General features: G+C 38.5%; 1 protein-coding gene and 1 pseudogene across 2 annotated transcripts in view; one reads left to right on the top strand and one right to left on the bottom strand.

Annotated features, from left to right (window-relative positions):
• LOC111152991 (golgi glycoprotein 1) overlaps nucleotides 1-17877 on the top strand; it is a 163894-nt gene that overhangs the window by 28743 nt on the left and 117274 nt on the right. The window lies entirely within an intron of this gene.
• LOC111153048 lies at nucleotides 6639-6923 on the bottom strand (annotated as a pseudogene).

The raw sequence follows: 17877 nt of genomic DNA, 5'->3' as shown, positions 1-17877 counted from the left end.
TATTCAGCCACTTTCTTATGCGTGGGTATGAAAGTATTTCCCATATTTCACAGTTATGAACAATTCTGCTCTGAAAAACCCTGTACTTATGTACTTTCATCATGTTGGAGGTACTGTTTCTAGAAGTGCAATTTCGTTGACTTTTGTTACTGCACCAGCAGAGTATAAGTTCCGAAGTAAATTAAATATTTTTGAAGTTTTGTACAATTTATTGTTCACAAACAGTTGATTTTTCAAAAACCTTTTAATAGGGGACGCCTGGGTGGCTCAGTTGGTTAAGCAGCTGCCTTCGGCTCGGGTCATGATCCCAGCGTCCTGGGATCGAGTCCCGCATCGGGCTCCTTGCTCGGCGGGGAGCCTGCTTCTCCCTCTGCCTCTGCCTGCCATTCTGTCTGCCTGTGCTCGCTCTCCCTCTCTCTCTGACAAATAAATGAATAAAATCTTAAAAAAAAAAAAAAAAAAAACCTTTTAATAGATGACTCCACAGCTACTGCTACTGGGTGATGTAACCTGGCTGAAAAATTCCGCCTATTTAAAATTCCGCCTGCTTTAAAAGTTAAACATGAAAAAATTGAAACAGGAAGCCTCTCTTTATCTCATTAAGTTATGTTCAAGTTCATAAACTTATTTTTTTTTTAAGATTTTATTTATTTGACAGACAGAGATCACAGGCAGAGAGGCAGGCAGAGAGAAGGGTGGGGGAAGCAGGCTCCCTGCTGAGTAGAGAGCCCAAGGTAGGGCCCGATCCCAGGACCCTGCGATCATGACCTGAGCCGAAGGCAGAGGCTTAACCGACTGAGCCACCCAGGCGCCCCTTACTTTTAAGTCACAAAACATTATATACTATTTCATAATTATTATTTTTTAAAGATTTTATTTATTTATTTGACAGAGAGGGAGAGACAGTGAGAGAGGGAAAAAAGCAGGGGGAGTGGGAGAGAGAGAAGCAGACTCCCCGCTGAGCAGGGAGCCTGATGTGGGGCTTGATCCCAAGACCCTGAGACCACGACCTGAGCAGAAGGCAGAGGCTTAATGACTGAGCCACCCAGGCGCCCCAGTTATTTTTCTTGATCAGTAGTTCTTAGTTGTAATTTTTGGGAAAAGATTGTCCTGTACAGCTCTGCAAGTAATATGAAGTACAGACCTGTCACTTGTTAGGAAAAAAATCTAGACATATATAAACAACACTTACTGTTTCAAAAATCGGTCCTTGATTTAAAAAACAAAACAGTCACAGCATTTGTAGTAGTGCGGCTTTGATTCTCAAGGACTTCCTAGGTAATGAAGTGTTCCTTTTCTCCTACCCAATCCCTGGATCTCCTATTTTCCAGATAGGCCTAGAAAAGCCTCACTGGGATTTGTTCTTATCCATACTAAGAGCAACATTTTCAATTTAGTTCTTTGATTTAGCATCTTTAAAAGCCTTTAGGATTTAGATCTGTGTTTTTAAAAAATGGTGCAGTGTGAGATTCAGCTATTCTGGAAGTGTTATGCTAATACCTTTACATGAAGAGCTCTTGAGTTTTTAAAATACTTTATGCATTTAATTTCTCAAATCCTTGTATGTTATTAGTACTGAGCATTTCTGAGGCAACCTTGAACCCTCTGATTCAGGATCCCAACCCATTTACGTGGATTATTAGGAGCTGGCTCTTAATACAGAACTTCAGGCCCAGGACACATTTACCTATTTTTAACTAGTTAAGGATTACTTAAATGTGTTGTAAGGCCATGCCATCTTGCCAGAAACATTGTTTCAAAGGTCTTTTCTTGAATCTTCTTTTAACTGAAGAACTCAAGATAATCTTTGTAAATGGGGAGAATTAAGAAAACCAAACCAAACCAATTATCTCCAGACTAGGTAACTTTTTGTGTACTGAACCCCACAGCAGAGCAGCAATAGGAGTACAAGGTCAGAAAATGCTCCCGTACTCACATAGATACCACATGTCCTGGAAGGTGTATGGATTGTTTGAGTAATACATATGTAGTTTTTTTTTTTTTTTTTAAGATTTTATTTATTTATTTATTTGACAGACAGAGATCACAAGTAGGCAGAGAGGCAGGCACAGAGAGAAGTGGGGCGGGGGTGGGGGGAGCAGGCTCCCCGCTGAGCAGAGAGCCCGATGCGATGGGGGGCTTGATCCCAGGACACTGGGATCATGACCTGAGCTAAAGGCAGAGGCTTTAACCCACTGAGCCACCCAGGCACCCCCATACGTAGTTTTAATACATGATTGTAGAAGTCAGAGTGCTACCAGGTTTATAATGGAAAACTGTAATCTCCTATTTTAGCTCTCCCCACTTTGAAAACTCTTTCAGCTCTTTATTCTTGAATTTACCTAATTTTTAAGTAGAATATTTATGCTGTTCTTTTTTTTTAATATTAGACATTATCTATTGATTTCTTACAAATGATTTACATTTAGTCCTCATAAAGCACACTTGGCAGTATTTACTCTGAAATTGAACTTCATAGAGCAAGAAATCCTACAAAGCTACAGGGTAAAATAGACTGCTGCTCCACAGATCGTATTCAGACAAGTCTGTAGCTGTAGAATCTGGCGTGAATTGGCTGAATTCTGCAGGAAGCTTTTACCCACTTTAATGAGATCAATTTTGGTCCATTTCCTTTTTGTCTGTGTCTCATTCTTATTCATCAATCATGAGTCATCAGCATACTCATATAAGTAAACAGTTTTTTAAAAGAGAGATCAAACTCATTGCTGGTTAGGTCTGGAGGTTAAAAAAACAAAAGCAAACAAAAAACCAACCTAAAGTTGTTTTATTCATTCTAACAAAGAACAGGGAACAAATCTAAGCTCTTGCTATATGAATGTTTTGTGTGAAGTCAGAATACTTAGAGCAAGACATGTGATCCCTTTACTTTGGTGTTTTATAATTTTCATTGTTATATTTGAGATACTGTTACAGATTATGGTCCATTAGCTGTGTTGATTTTGCCTTGCTGGTCTCATAGTCATGGCCCATTTTAAATTTGCAGAGTTCTTTGTTAGAATACATTTCTAGAGTCTACCTTTTGTGATTTCCTTTGTGATTCAAATAATTTATCAAAATAGATTTACTTAAAATTTGTGTGAGTGTAGTTTTAAATTGGGCAATGTTAATGTTCTCTTCTGCATAGGAACAGCTAAGGGTATATGTGATCAGTTTGATAGAGATTTTTCTGAACTGGCATTCAATTTTTAAGTTTCTTTTAATAACTACTGAAAACACCATTTATATAAAACTCACCAGTGAGTTGATTTTTCCTTTTAGAAACAAGTACATATTGGGCAGCTCTAATACAAAAGCTGTTGTTTTAGCCTTGGCAGTTTACTGATCTGTAGACATTCATTTCTCTTTCTTGATGCTTATCTGTGCCTGTATAGGCTTTGCAATTAGCAAAGTGAATAGGGTAATCCTCTGAAAGTTACTCTTTGTGTATTTTTGTTGAAGCCCAGGTTTGTGGACGGTAGGGTCCCACATATAGAGTACACTAGAAGTCATTAGAAAAAATGATTTGACCACAATAAGATATTAATGTCTGTTTTCCTGAATTAGAATTGGTATATGATTTTCACCAAGAAATAAAAATAAAAATTACTTCTTCAGCCACTCATTTAGGTTCCTATGCATAAGTTAACAGAACCTTGTCAAAGATTATATTTTAAATGAAAAGAATAAATAAAGTTTTTCTTCACTAAGCTTTATTGGTTTCTGTTTTGTTTTTTTTTTTTTTGCTTCGCAGTTCTTGTTAAAGCATTTTGCCAAACCTATTAAATTAAAATTGGGAATAGATCTGTTCTCTAATTTCTTCAGCAACTTTGTTTTATGAAGCACCCATTTATGCCCGTTTATATCTTAGACTGGAAATTGGCAATCTGCAGCACATGTGGCAAACCCAACCCATGGCCTTTTTTTTTTTTTTTTTTTTAATGTCTCTGGAGGTAAGAATGGTTTTTACAATTTAAGAAGATAGTTAAAAGAAGACACCAAGATTGTAGAGATTGTATGTGGCCTGCAAAAACTAACAGTGGTTATGATATGTCCCTTTATAGGACAAATTTAATATATAATATATAATGTACATACAGCTTTTTAATGGTTTATAGTCCATTTGAATTAGAAAAATGTTTTGCTGTAATCTCTTTACATAATCCTGCATGTATTGTAGGAATTCATGGAATTTGTCAGTTTTTATTTTGATATGATCTTTTATTGATCAGGGCCAAATGTGTATGCATGACACTGCAGACTTTCATTAAATTAGCTTAGCTTTTTGAGAGACAAAGAATGTGCGTGGTGAAGTAGTGAACCAGCACACTCAGGCTTACTTTCTTGGGAGGGTGTGGACATTTTTGTGATACTGCTTTAGGGGTGGTGATGAGTTTGAATATTGTCATTTCTCCATTGGTGTAGGGTTTTTTCTTTGATACCGTTGTCTGTTGCATAGAGAGTTATTTCCTTGAGGCTGTATTTTGATGTTAAATTGGGTTATGTATGGTTGGTTTGGATGAGAGTTTTAATACTGATAGCTTCTGGCAAAAACCCCCTGGTTGCCTGGTTATAATGCTTTGTCATTTATCATATTTTATTGACTGTAAAGCATACTTTTTATTTTTCACCTTAACGTCTTTGAAATCAGGATGCATCTTAAATTTATGACATAATCATGATTGGCAGAGTTTTTTCCTCTAGTGCTACATGAAATAATGGTGCATCTTAAGATCAGTAAGGTATGGCTTGTACATTCTACTCATTTATAATATCCGTTAGGTGCTTCGTTTTCTTACTCCTTGTGTTAATTCCACCCCTTCTTATTTTGCTATGGCAGGCAGAATTCATTGTTTTGGAAATTTTTCATCATTTAAGGGTTTGCCTTGAGGGTTATTTTAATTCTGAGATTGGTTATTGATTTAGATTGTAAACACCATCAACCATATCTAGTCAACAGAACAATTTGGGAAAATGAACACTTAACATAGAGTGTTTTGAGTAGCACAATATCCTGATCTGTTACTGTTAGGTAACAGATGGCCTGTAGCCTGGTCTTTAATATTAGTTACTATTTTGTTGAATAGACTGTAGAAGAACATTAACTAGAAAACCTGTTTAGCTTTAGGCCTAGCTGAGATTTTCTTGAATGCTTGCAACTGGGAACACCCTATGGATTTATGGTAATATCCTGTTCTTGGAAAATAATGATAAATTATATAGTAATTGTTTTAAGACCTTTACTGTCTCCCAAGGTGAGCCACTTTGTATTATAGAGACAGTAAGTTTTTAAAAACCTGTTTCAATGGAAAATCACAAGTCAGTAATTTCACAAAAGGCAAGCCAAATAAAAGTAGAAAGAGGATTGGGATTAATGCCAACTTTAAATATACACACATAAGTTTTTTATTTAAGTTAGTGATTCCAAGCCCTCTTTGCACCTGGGGTGATTTTTAAATTCTCAGTACCCAGATGTCTCTGGCAAATTAAATCAGAATGTCTGGGAGTGGTTGCTGGCATTGAATTTTTTTAGTTATTATATTACAAAAGCAGCTGGCATTGAATTTTTTTCACTCTATTATTATTGTATTACAAAAGCAATATTTTTATAGATTTTACCCATGTATTTAGCCCTGTCTTTGCTCCTCATGCCTTCTTGAATCTCTGATCTTCCATCTGGGACCACTTTCCTTCTGCCTACAATACATTCTGTAGAATTTCCTTTAGTGAGGGTCTTCTAGTGGCCAGCTGTCAGGTTTTGTTTGTCTGGAAAGATCTTTATTCTACCCTGTTCTTAAAAGATATTTTTGTTGGTCTAGGTATCAATTATCTATTTCTGGGTAACAGGCCATCCCAAATTCGGTGACTCAAAAACAACAGCTGCTTCCCCATGTATCTGTAGGTTAGCAGTTTGGGCAGAGCTCAGTGGGATGGCTTGTCTCTGGTCTACATGGTATCAGCTCAGCTCATTCACATCTCTGTAGTCACTTGTCAGGTCACCTGGGGGCTGGACAGTCATATGTCTGGAGGTCTGCTATAGAAAGGCAAGTTTCAATGCACAAGCAGTTTTCAAGCCTTTGTTCATATTTGCTGATGTCTCATTGACCAAAGCAAGTCCAGTGGCCAAGCGCAGGTTCCAAAGAGTAGAGGAATTAGACTCCATCTCTTGATGGGAGGAGTGACAGTGTCACATTTAAAGGGCTGTGGGGTGTATGTAAAGAAATGGGGGAGAATTATGGCCTTTAAAAAAAATCTGTCACAGATAGAATTTTAGGTTGGAATTTGGGGGGAGGGGATATGTTTTCTTTTAGCCCATTTTCTTCTTGCCACTGTATTTTGACTTTCACTGTTGCTGTTGAGCAGTCAGTTCCTATGGCTTCTTTTCAGACTTTCTTTGTGTTCTCTCATTCACTGTGATTTGTCTAGGTGTGAATTTCCCTTTATTTGTCCGGTTTTGGCTTTGTTGAGTTTCTTTTGATTTAGTGTCTTTCATTCATTCTGGAAAATTCTTAGCCATTATCTGCCTCTGCCCCACTCTCCTCTTCTTCTTAGAACTTCAATTAAGTTAGATTTCTTGCTGTTTTCCCATATTTATTTTTATTTCTGTGAACGTTTTATTATACACAGAACGGGGAGAGGGCTTAGTCTTTGGCCGCTGGTTTCCTTTAGGCAGCCAGAACTTTGCTCAGCTCCTGTTGCTTCCTCTTGGCGTGGATCTGTGTCCCCACTCTATTCTTAATGATCTTGAGGGCATACTTGTCCTTGGAGACTGTGAGCAGCTCCAAGGTGATCTGCTTGTATGAGGCGAAGCCACATAACACTCTGATCATGTCCCTTAGGAATTAGGTGTGCGTGTTGAGGTGTCCAGAGTGGTGGCTGTGCCTCAGCTTGCTCCTGTGGCCCTTGTTGAAGCCCATGGCCATGGGGTATCACAGAACCGTGGCTGCTGTGGTATAGGCTCCACATTTATTAACTTTTCTTCATGCTGCATTCTGAATAATTTCTTCTGACTTATCTTCCACTTTACTAATTTGCTCTTCTATTATGTCCAGATGCTTAACTCTTTCTGCTCTTGCCCCCCCAAGGTTATTTATTTATTTATTTGACAGAGAGAGAGAGAAGGAGCACCCCAGGCAGAGCGGCACGCAGACAGAGAAGGAGAAGCAAGCTGTCTACTGAGCAGGGAGCCTGGCCTGGGGCTCGATCCTAGGACCCTGGGATCATGACCTAAGCTGAAGGCAGGCACTTAACTGACTGAGCCAACCAGACACCCCTATTTTTTTTTTAAATATATGTATTTTTTTTATTTGAGAGAGAGAGCGAGAGCAGGAGCTGTGGGGGGAGGGGCAGAGGTAGAGGGACAAGCAGACTCCCCGCTGAGTGGGGAGCCCGTGCTGGGGTCTTGATCCCAGGACCCTGAGATCATGACTGGAGCTATTAGTTGCTTTTAAGAAGATTTTTAAATCTTTTAACATTTTTAGTTGATTATAATTTCAGGATCATTCCAAATAATCTAACCCACCATTATAAGAAATGGATTACCACATCTGTTGTTGTCTTTTTAAGCTTCCCTATTAGTTTACCTGTACACTAGGTTTAGGATACTATTGATTAAGCAAATAGAAGATACATGGAGAACTATAAGAATTAAATAGGTAGGAGTCACATTTTAAGAGGGAGAGCCCAAAAGTCATTAAAATCATTGGGTGTAATGTTCATTTCAGTTTAAACACACACATCTGACAAAAACTTGATTTTCTTCAGTTAGTAAAAGGATGAAACAATATTTTTGTTATCTTTGGGGCTTTTGAGTTGGTCAGATACGTTTGTAGTTGTGCTTACCAATATGGAAAATCGAAGTTTGGTTTGAAAAGAAAATGATTACCAAAACCCTTATTGATGGTGCTGTAGTGCCTGGATGACAGAAGATCATCCGTACTCGTGATTTGTGGCGTGCCTAGTGAAAAATATAGGATTCAACTTTTTTTTTTTTTTTTTTTTAAGATTTGACAGAAAAAGAGAATGCACATGTGCAAGTGCACATGGAGTAGAGAAGGGCAAAGGGAGAGGGAGAGAGAATCTTAAGCAGACTCCACACTGAGCACAAAGTCCACATGGGGCTCAGGTTCAAGACCCTGAGATTATGCCCTGAGATGAAACCCAAGAGTCCGATGTTTAACCAACTGTGCCACCCAGGTCCCCCTAAGCTTCAGCTCTTATATCAACCTTATTTTGAAGAAAGCTTAATCGAGTGATTTATATTCATTTTAGAGTTCAGGTTTGGGTGTTTTGTTTACAGTGAGTCATTTTCCTAAGCTACCTTATATGCAGCCAAGCAATTATAATTTGACATTCTCCAGTCTGAATCTACAGGTGAGATGTAAAAGGATGTCATCTGATTATTTTGTGTCATACATATTTTTTCCCTTCCACTAAAAACAAATGTATCTTTTGTACCCAATTACTTTCTGTTACATTTACACCTATGGTATGGCTAGGGAAATGACTTAACAACACTTAACAGGTAGCTTTGCTTGCTACTCCTCTTTAAGAACGTGGTGTATTATGTTGCTATTGAATATACAAGCTAGGAGTTAAGGTATTTAAGTATTTTAGGAAGAAGAGATATTTCAGTGACTTAGAGTAGGCTCTTGTGATGATTCTTGGCCTTTGTGGTCTTAAATTAGATATGTCTTTTCTTGAGCAGCAAAACAAATGGTTTAGAGCAACGTGTCAGAGACATGGCAGAAAGCAAATCCGATTGGTGTGGTGGTGACTGGGAGCTTGAGAGCTGTTGCTTATGTTCATATGGAATCTTGCAGTTGAGGAAGTCAAAAGAAGAAATTAGGGGTGCCTGGGTGGCTCAGTGGGTTAAAGCCTCTGCCTTCAGCTTAGGTCATGATTCCAGCGTCCTGGGATAGAGCCCCGCTGTCGTGCTCTCTGCTCGGTGGGGAGCCTGCTTCCCCCCTCTCTTCCTGCCTTTCTCTCTGCCTACTAGTGATCTCTGTCTGTCAAATAAATAAATAAAATCTTTAAAAAGAAGAAGAAGAAGAAGAAGAAATTAACTAATGAATGTAATTGTGCCATAAGGAATGAAATTTTTGCCCCTTAATGTGATTTGACAACTCTGTGTACCTTGTAACATGCTTTGGTTTATTATGCATTGAAGTCAATATTCATGTTTACATTTTGCCCAGTGAATTATGTCAAGGATCATTGTCAGCTGAGATAGTCACTATAAAGCCAAGCTGGAGTTATTCCAAGCATTGAATAATTCACAGTCCTGTGAATTGAAAAATTGAGCATGTTAATATTTATTAGGCTATAAACATTTAACCACATTTTTACATCAGTGATCCAACCCCATTGTTATGAAAATATGAGCAAGTTCTGTTCCTAGATTTGTCTTTTTGTTTAATACACTTTTTTGTTTTTTTGTTTCTCTCTCAACTCTTGCATCCCTATAGTAGTTACAGCATCAGCTGCTACCACCACCAGCCACAAAACTGTTTTTTGGTTAGTTTCATTTCACAGACTTATCTCCAAGAAAGACAAACAGAATGACTTCTTCTCGGGTTACTTATATATCATCAACTTCTGGGTCTTCCAGAGAGGCAGGCATTTTATTTTATTTTATTTTATTTAAAGATTTTATTTATTTATTTGACAGAGAGAGATCACAAGTAGGCAGAGCAGCAGGCAGAGATAGATGGGGAAGCAGGCTCCCTGCTAAGCAGAGAGCCCGACACAGGGCTCGAGCCCAGGACCCGGAGAGCATGACCTGAGCCGAAGGCAAAGGATCAACCCACTGAGCCACCCACGCACCCCTATTTTTAATAGTTCTACAGAACTCGGGGCACCTGGGTGGCTCTGTCGGTTAAGCGGCTGCCTTCTTCTCAGGACATGATCCCAGGGTCCTGGGATCAAGCCCTGTATCGGGCTCCCCAATCAGTGGAGAGCCTGCTTCTCCCTCTCCCTCTGCTGCTGCTCTGCCTACTTGTACTCTCTGTCCATCTCTCTAATAAATAAATAAATTCTTTAAAAAAAATAGTTCTAAAAAACTCATTTGATTTGTTCTGCTGAGAGACTGTTACTGTGGGATTTCAGCATACTATAGCTGTAGTCAGAGATCTGTTAATAGAATTTGTGTAATATAAGATATAAACTTAGTAGTTTTCCATCTTCCTGTTAAAAAAAAGATGAGGGGCGCCTGGGTGGCTCAGTGGGTTAAGCCGCTGCCTTCGGCTCAGGTCGTGATCTCGGAGTCCTGGGATCGAGCCCTGCATCGGGCTCTCTGCTCTCTAGGGGAGCCTGCTTCCTCCTCTCTCTCTCTGCCTGCCTCTCTGCCTGCTTGTGATCTCTCTGTCAAATAAATAAATAAAATCTTTAAAAAAAAAAAAAAAAAAAAAAGATGAGACTTCAAATAAGCAGGTGAAAATTTAGTGACTCTTCTAGGCCTTATTGAAAAATGTAATTTAGAAAGCTGAGAGATCCCATTTCGATTAGAAAGATAAGTGATAGGAAAATATGTCATGTTACTTTTGGATGATACTAGACAGAAGTTGTTCTTTGGAATTAAACAGGCCCATTTGCCAGACTGTAGAATAATAAGCTTTAATGTCTTAGAAGTACTATGTTTCTTTTTCCTGTATCCTCTTAAATTTGACTGGTGACTTCATTGTACTTAGCATTAGTACGTTTCTTTTCTTTTAAAGAAATCCAGTGGTGTTTCAATTTCTTTAAAAGGAAAGAGACTTTTACCGTGTTGTCATTACAACTTTAAATAAACATGGGTTAGATCAAAGATAATAAAATTATTCTAATGTTTCCTTCATCTTTGTTTTATCCAAGTGAGATTTAAGTAAGAAGTACATGTTCCTCACTAAATCAGTTAGGGGTTATGATTCTTTGTGGTAACAGGAAACTCTATCTAAACTAGGTTAAGCTAAAAAGAGAATTTGCTTCATATAACTATAATAAGGAATAATACTGGCTTTGGACTGGAGCTCAACCTCTTAGCTGTACTTATTTTTCTCTTTCCTCTGCTTCTGGATTGGGTTCCTTCATGCCTCTGACTGGTGGCAAGGTGGTCAAAGTAGCTGTATTGCTACTCTGTCTGTGCCCGCAGTATTTGCAGATGTTTCATTGTTTGTCATTGTCTGAATCCCTGAAACTCTTAGGATGTTTCATGTATAGTCTGAGTTTGGAATCATTTGATTTCCTTCCTAGGAATGAAGTCCCACCTGCAGTGCTGGAATAGAGTAGGGTTAAAAGTGGGAGAGACAAACAGGAGCTCAGTGTATATAATAGAGTCTGAATATTGGAAGCAGTCACTTACGTCTTTGGGAGTTTAATTTCTGAAAGGTGACCCAGATCAAGATCAGTTCTATGTCCTAGGAAACTCTAATGTTTTTACTTTACTTCTTTCATTAGAATAAAGAGATACCTGCCATTTTGCTCATTTCACATTCTAAAGATCTGGCATCAAACATCACTAAACTACTGTGAACTAGGCTAGAGCTGAGGGAGATGTTCACAGCATAGATGACTTACTGTGTTCTTTCTACTGAAAAACAAAACAAAGGGGACAAAAAATTCTCTCTGAAAGGCAAGTCCAGGAGGCCAGTGCTCATGTTTCATACCATGAATTATAGATCTCAGCTGTTAATCAGTCCTCAGTTCTCAGTAAATTTAAGAACCTTATAATAACACAGTTTTAGTGTTTTGCTGATTTAAACAGTTTTTAACCTCTATGAAATCATATCTCTTTATTTTTTTTTTAATTTTTTTTTTTTTTTTTTTTTTTTTTTTTTTTTTTTTTTTGACAGACAGAGATCACAAGTAGGCAGAGAGGTAGGCAGAGAGAGAGGAGGAAGCAGGCTCCCCGCCGAGCAGAGAGCCCAACGTGGGGCTCGATCCCAGGACTCCGGGATCACGACCTGAGCCGAAGGCAGAGGCTTTAACCCACTGAGCCGCCCAGGCGCCCCATATCTCTTTATATTAAAAAAAGAATTCAGAAAACTTTCTAGTCAGAAATATTAATAGCATTTTATAAAAGCAAGGAAAAGTAAATGACATTTGGGGAAATCACACTTTATTTCCTCAAGAAAAATAAGCCTTATTCCCAACCCCCACCCCCACATACCTTTTGCCACTGTCCCACCATCTTTTATTTCTTGGGTTAAAGAGTTGACAGAGCTATACCACATTATCTCCTGTTTACAGGTCAAGAGACAGGATTGGATACCTGTGGAATAGAATATGTCATTTAGTCAAGATTTTCTCCTATAGAAAGTTGAAAACACTAGGTTTTGGAAGACTATTGAAGAGTCTGGATTCTTAGGCTCCCTGTGTTATTTTTACAGGCAAAGACATTTTTCTTTCCTAGCTTCTTAGGTATTGTTTTGTAACACCTTAAATATTTTCTTATCTGACATTTTCATTCTTTCTGTGACTATATATATTTTTTATTCACACCTTAGCAATATGTGTTAGATTTAAAATAATTAACATTTAAATATTTCCGTTTAATTTTTTTTAGCCTGTTTTTTTTTCCTAGCATGGAGACTAAACTGGTGAAGAAAAATTTTGTTGTATTTTCTACTTCCCAGCAATTATTTATTACACACTTTCTATATTCTAAGTACAAATTTAGAGTTACGAATACTCTTTCTGCCTCTGCATACATTTCTTTCTCATACAGTAAGACTGTGTGATAAGAAGGCAGATTGGAGCAGAAAAACACATGGAGGAAAAAACAAGTAAGACCTGCTCAGAGTTTATGTAAATCATCTAGAAAATGAGGATGGCCTGGATTAAAGCAATGACAGAAGAAAGAGAGATTGACTAAGTCTGAACAACAGCAGAAAAAAGATGACTCAGGAGAGCTAGTTACAGGACTAGGATACAGGATATGCAGGAGTAAAGGAATCAGTGGTAAACTCAAAGTCCCGTTGGGTATGTGAGGGTTTTTCACTAAGGGCATTCTGATGCCATTCATGGTAGAAAGAATGGACTTGGGGACAGAAATTAACTCTATTAAATAAATAAATGGGAGAGAAGAGACAAATCTATATGGAATGGCAGATAATTTACATAGATACTTCTCATTGTTGAGATAGCCCTTAACTCACCATTCCCCCTTCAGTATGGGCTGAGCTTAATTAATTGCTTCCAAAGAGTAGGCAGTGGGAAAGTGGATGAGGGTCATTTTACAGTGGAGAAACCTGGCAAACACCCCCTTGACCAGATGACCAAAGTTGGCATCATCAGTGGTGTCATATTTATATCATGTATACCTTTATTATGATGTGTTGAGAAAGGCTCTTCCTGGGCACCTGGGTGGCTTAGTTGGTCAGGCTAAGGTCGTGAATCCTGCATCAGGCTTCCTGCTCAGCAGGAAGTCTGCCTATCCCTCTGCCCCTCCAAGCCCTGCTCCTGCCCCCCCCCCCCCTGCAAAAATAAATAAATAAAATCTTAAAAAAAAAAAAAAAAAGAATGCCACTTACTCTCTAAAACCTATGAGCAAAATATCATGTAAACCTAGATTGAGGGATACTCTACCCAGTAGTTGACCCCAGTCTTCCTTAAAACTCTCTAAAGTCATTAGAGACACAGAGCCTAAGGAGATAGAATGACTAAATCCTGGGTGGAATAATGTTTGACCAAATCTCTGGGCACCCTATAGCCTAGTCAAGTTGATACATAATCTTGTGTTATTGTCCAAAACTAAGAGAGAGTAGAGAGTTAAAGAGGATAAAGTATTAAGGAGGAGAGAGTTGTGTGTTAAACAGCAAAAACAGCAGAGAGCCTGAAGATGGTATAGAAAAGATTATTTTTAATGATAAAAGCCACATGAAGTAGGAAATAAGGAACCATAGACAGACTCCTCATTTAAAAAGTGAAAGGAAGGGGCACCTGGGTGGCTCAGTGGGTTGGGGCCTCTGCCTTCGGCTTAGGTCATAATCCCAGGTCCTGGGATTGAGCACCACATCAGGCTCTCTGCTTAGCGGGGAGCCTGCTTCCCCCCTTCTCTCTGCCTGCCTCTCTGCCTACTTGTGATTTCTGTCAAGTAAATAAATAAAATCTTAAAAAAAAAAAAAAGTGAAAGGAGGATGCACACTGACAGACTGGATAATAGGGATGCCTGGGTGGCTCAGGGGGTTAAGTCTCTGCCTTCGGCTCAGGTCGTGATCTCAGGGTCCTGGGATCGAGCCCCGCATTGGGCTCTCTGCGCCACAGGGAGCCTGCTTCCTCCTCTCTCTCTCTGACTGCTTCTCTGCCTATTTGTGATCTCTGTCAAATAAATTAAAAAAAAAAAAATCTTTTAAAAAAGAATGGATAATAGAATTAACTTAAAATTTTATTTTAAGATGAGATTATTTATTTATTTATTTATTTATTTTTTAAGATTTTATTTATTTGTCAGAGAGAGAGGGAGAGAGAGCGAGCACAGGCAGACAGAATGTCAGGCAGAGGCAGAGGGAGAAGCAGGCTCCCTGACGAGTAAGGAGCCCGATGTGGGACTCGATCCCAGGATGCCAGGATCATGACCTGAGCCGAAGGCAGCTGCTCAACCAACGGAGCCACCCAGGCGTCCCTATTTATTTAATTTTTTTAAAAGATTTTATTTACTTATTTGACAGGGAAGGCAGAGGCTTTAACCCACTGAGCCACCCAGGTGCCCTGAGATTAAGTTTTTAAAGATGCATTTTTATCTGCCCCTCTATTAAGACACCCTTTCCTCTGACTACTTCAGTCCCCCAGTACCTATAGGGCCAAAATAGCTAATTAATACATAAAATTTTCCTCAGTTCGGGGCACCTGGGTGGCTCAGTGGGTTAAAGCCACTGCCTTTGGCTCAGGTCATGATCCCAGGGTCCTGGGATTGAGCCCCACATCGGGCTCTCTGCTCAGTGGGGAGCCTGCTTCCCTTCCTCTCTCTCTGCCTGCCTCTCTGTCTACTTGTGATCTCTGTCAAATAAATAAATAAAATCTTAAAAAAAATTTTTTCCCCCTCAGTTCTTGGGAGGATAAAACAAGTTTAACAGCACCTCCTCTCAAAAAAAGCAGATGCTTCACATCCTCTAAAAATGTCTTGAGATTCTCACATATTCAGATTTATGAACATGTATCCATAGAAACATGGATGAAAGCCACAGAGGTTAGATCAGACTTAGATGTTATAAACAGGTGCTCGGTGAAAATTGTAAAATCCTAAATATTGTAAAATCCTAAATTGTTCTTACTCTTTTAGGTATAGTCTTCAATAATATAGTTCAAATATTTGTGCACATTCTTTCATTTTATTATCTACCCTTCATAATTGAGTACCTGGAAGACCGGCTTAAGACAGAAAACAGTTAAATTGGAGATGTTTCTTTTGGCTGATATTAGCACTTGCACCCCCTTTCCCACCCAATCCCAACTAAGGATTTTAATAATTTCACAAAGATGTATCTTAAGTAGTGATAGTGCCAAAGGTGCAATATTAATGGGCAAGTAGTAGTTCCTCCACTCAGTTGTTCAGAAGTTTGCCGGGACGCCTGGGTGGCTCAGTTGGTTGGACGACTGCCTTCGGCTCAGGTCATGATCCCAGGGTCCCGGGATCGAGTCCCACATCGGGCTCCCAGCTCCATGGGGAGTCTGCTTCTCCCTCTGACCTTCTCCTCGCTCATGCTCTTTCTCACTGTCTCTCTCTCAAATAAATAAATAAAATCTTAAAAAAAAAAAAAAAGTTTGTCAGTTGTAAAAGTTGCCAAGCACACACAGTCTACAGAGGAGACAGACCATACACAAGACCATTCCTTCAACTTTAGGAAAAGTAGCTGTTCCACCTAATCCATAGAAACAAATACAGAAAGCCAAGTAAAATGGAGGGACAGAAGAATGCTCCAAAAGAAAAAATAACGATCTCAGGAAAAGAACTAAATGAAAGCGAGATAAGCAATATGCTTGATTAAATTATTTATTTATTTACTTATTTATTATTTATTTATTTTTAAGATTTTATTTATTTATTTGACAGAGAGAGAGAGATCGCAAGTAGGCAGAGAGGCAGACAGAGAGAGGGGGAAGCAGGCTCCCCGCTGAGCAGAGAGCCCGACTCAGGGCTCGATCCCAGGACCCCGAGATCATGACCTGAGCTGAAGGTAGAGGCTTTAACCTACTGAGCCACCAGTAATGATCATAAAGATACTCACTGAGCTGAAGAGAAGAGCAGAAGAACTCAGTGAGACCTCCACTAATGAGATAGAAAATATAAAAAAGAACCAGAGTTGAAGAACATAATAACTGTAATTAAAAACATGCTAGAGGGAATCAGCGGTACATTAGTGATGCAGAAGAATGTATACATGATCTGGAACACAGAGTAATGGAAAGCACATAAGCTGAACACCAATAAGAGAAAAGAATTTGAAAAGTGAGGATAGGTTAAGTGATCTCTTGAACAACATCAAGCAAACAAATGTTTGCATTATAGGGGGTCCCAGAAGTAGAGAGAAAGGGGTAGAAACCTTATGTGAAGAAATAGTAGCTGAAAACATCGCTAACCTTGGGAAGGAAATAGCGATCTAAGTCCAAAAAGCATAAAGTGTTACAAACAAGATGAACCCAAGAAGGTTCACTCCAACGCAAAATAATTAAAATGTCAAAAATTAAAGAGAGAAAATTTTAAAAGCAAGAGAGAAGAAAAAAGTTACCTATAAGAGAAAACCTATAAGGCTATTAGCTGATTTTTCAGCAGAAATTTTGCAGGCCAAAAGGGACTGGCATGATATATTTAAAATGCTGAAAGGAAAAATCCTGCAATCAAGAATACACCACCTGGCAAGGTTGTCATTCAGGTTTGAAAGAGATAAAGACATTCCTGAACAATAGATAAAGGAGTTTACTGCCACTAAACAAGCCTCATGAGAAATGTTAAAGGGACTTCTTTAGGTGGAAAAGGACTGGCCATATTAGACCTAAAGAAGTTATGAATAAAAAGATGTAAAATATGGCAGCATATACATAAAACATGAGGGAGGGAGTATAAAAATTATGGAAAGGGAAAAAGAAAAGTTATTTTTCTTTTTTTAGAATGTGTTTGAACTTAAATAACCATGAAATTAACATAGACTGCTGTTTACTTAGGATGTTCTATATGAACCTCATGGTAACCACAGACCCCAAACCTATAATAGATATACAAAAAAAATTAAATAAATAAAGAGAAAGAAAGCTAAAAAACACTACAGAAACCAATCAATGACAAAAAATAAGAGAAGAATAAAGGAACAGAGAACTACAAAAAGAACCAGAAAACAAATAAAATGGCAATAAATACATAACTATCAATGATAAGTTTAAATGTAAATGGCCTAAATCCTCTCATCAAAAGACATAGGGTAGTGGAATGGTTAAAGAAAACAAGACCCATCTATATGTTGCCTGCAAGAGACCCATCTCAAACCAAAAGGCACAAACCAACTGAAAGTGAAGGGCTGGAAAAACATTTACTATACAAGTGGAAGCAGAAGAAAACCCAAGGTAGCAATACTTATATCAGACAAAATAGACTTTAAAACAAAGCTGTAACAAGAGATAAAGAAGGGCATTACTTAATGATAATAGGATCAATCCAACAGAAGATATGTAACAATTGTAAATATCTGCATACTCAGCACTGGAGCATCTAAGCACAAAGAGCAAATTAAAGACAGAAAGAGAGAAATTGGTGGTAATATAAATAGTAGGGGGACTTTAACACCCTACTTACATTAGTGGATAGATCATCCAGGCAGAAAATCAACAAGGAAAGATAGTGTCTTTGAATGACACATTGGATCTGATGGACCTAACAGATACATACAGAACACTCCACCCAAAAATAACAGA

This window comes from Enhydra lutris, unplaced genomic scaffold (genome assembly GCF_002288905.1).
Source record: "Enhydra lutris kenyoni isolate GAN:26980312 unplaced genomic scaffold, ASM228890v2 scaffoldscaffold30, whole genome shotgun sequence".
Lineage (NCBI taxonomy): Eukaryota > Metazoa > Chordata > Mammalia > Carnivora > Mustelidae > Enhydra > Enhydra lutris.
This window is presented reverse-complemented; position numbering and strand designations above follow the sequence as displayed.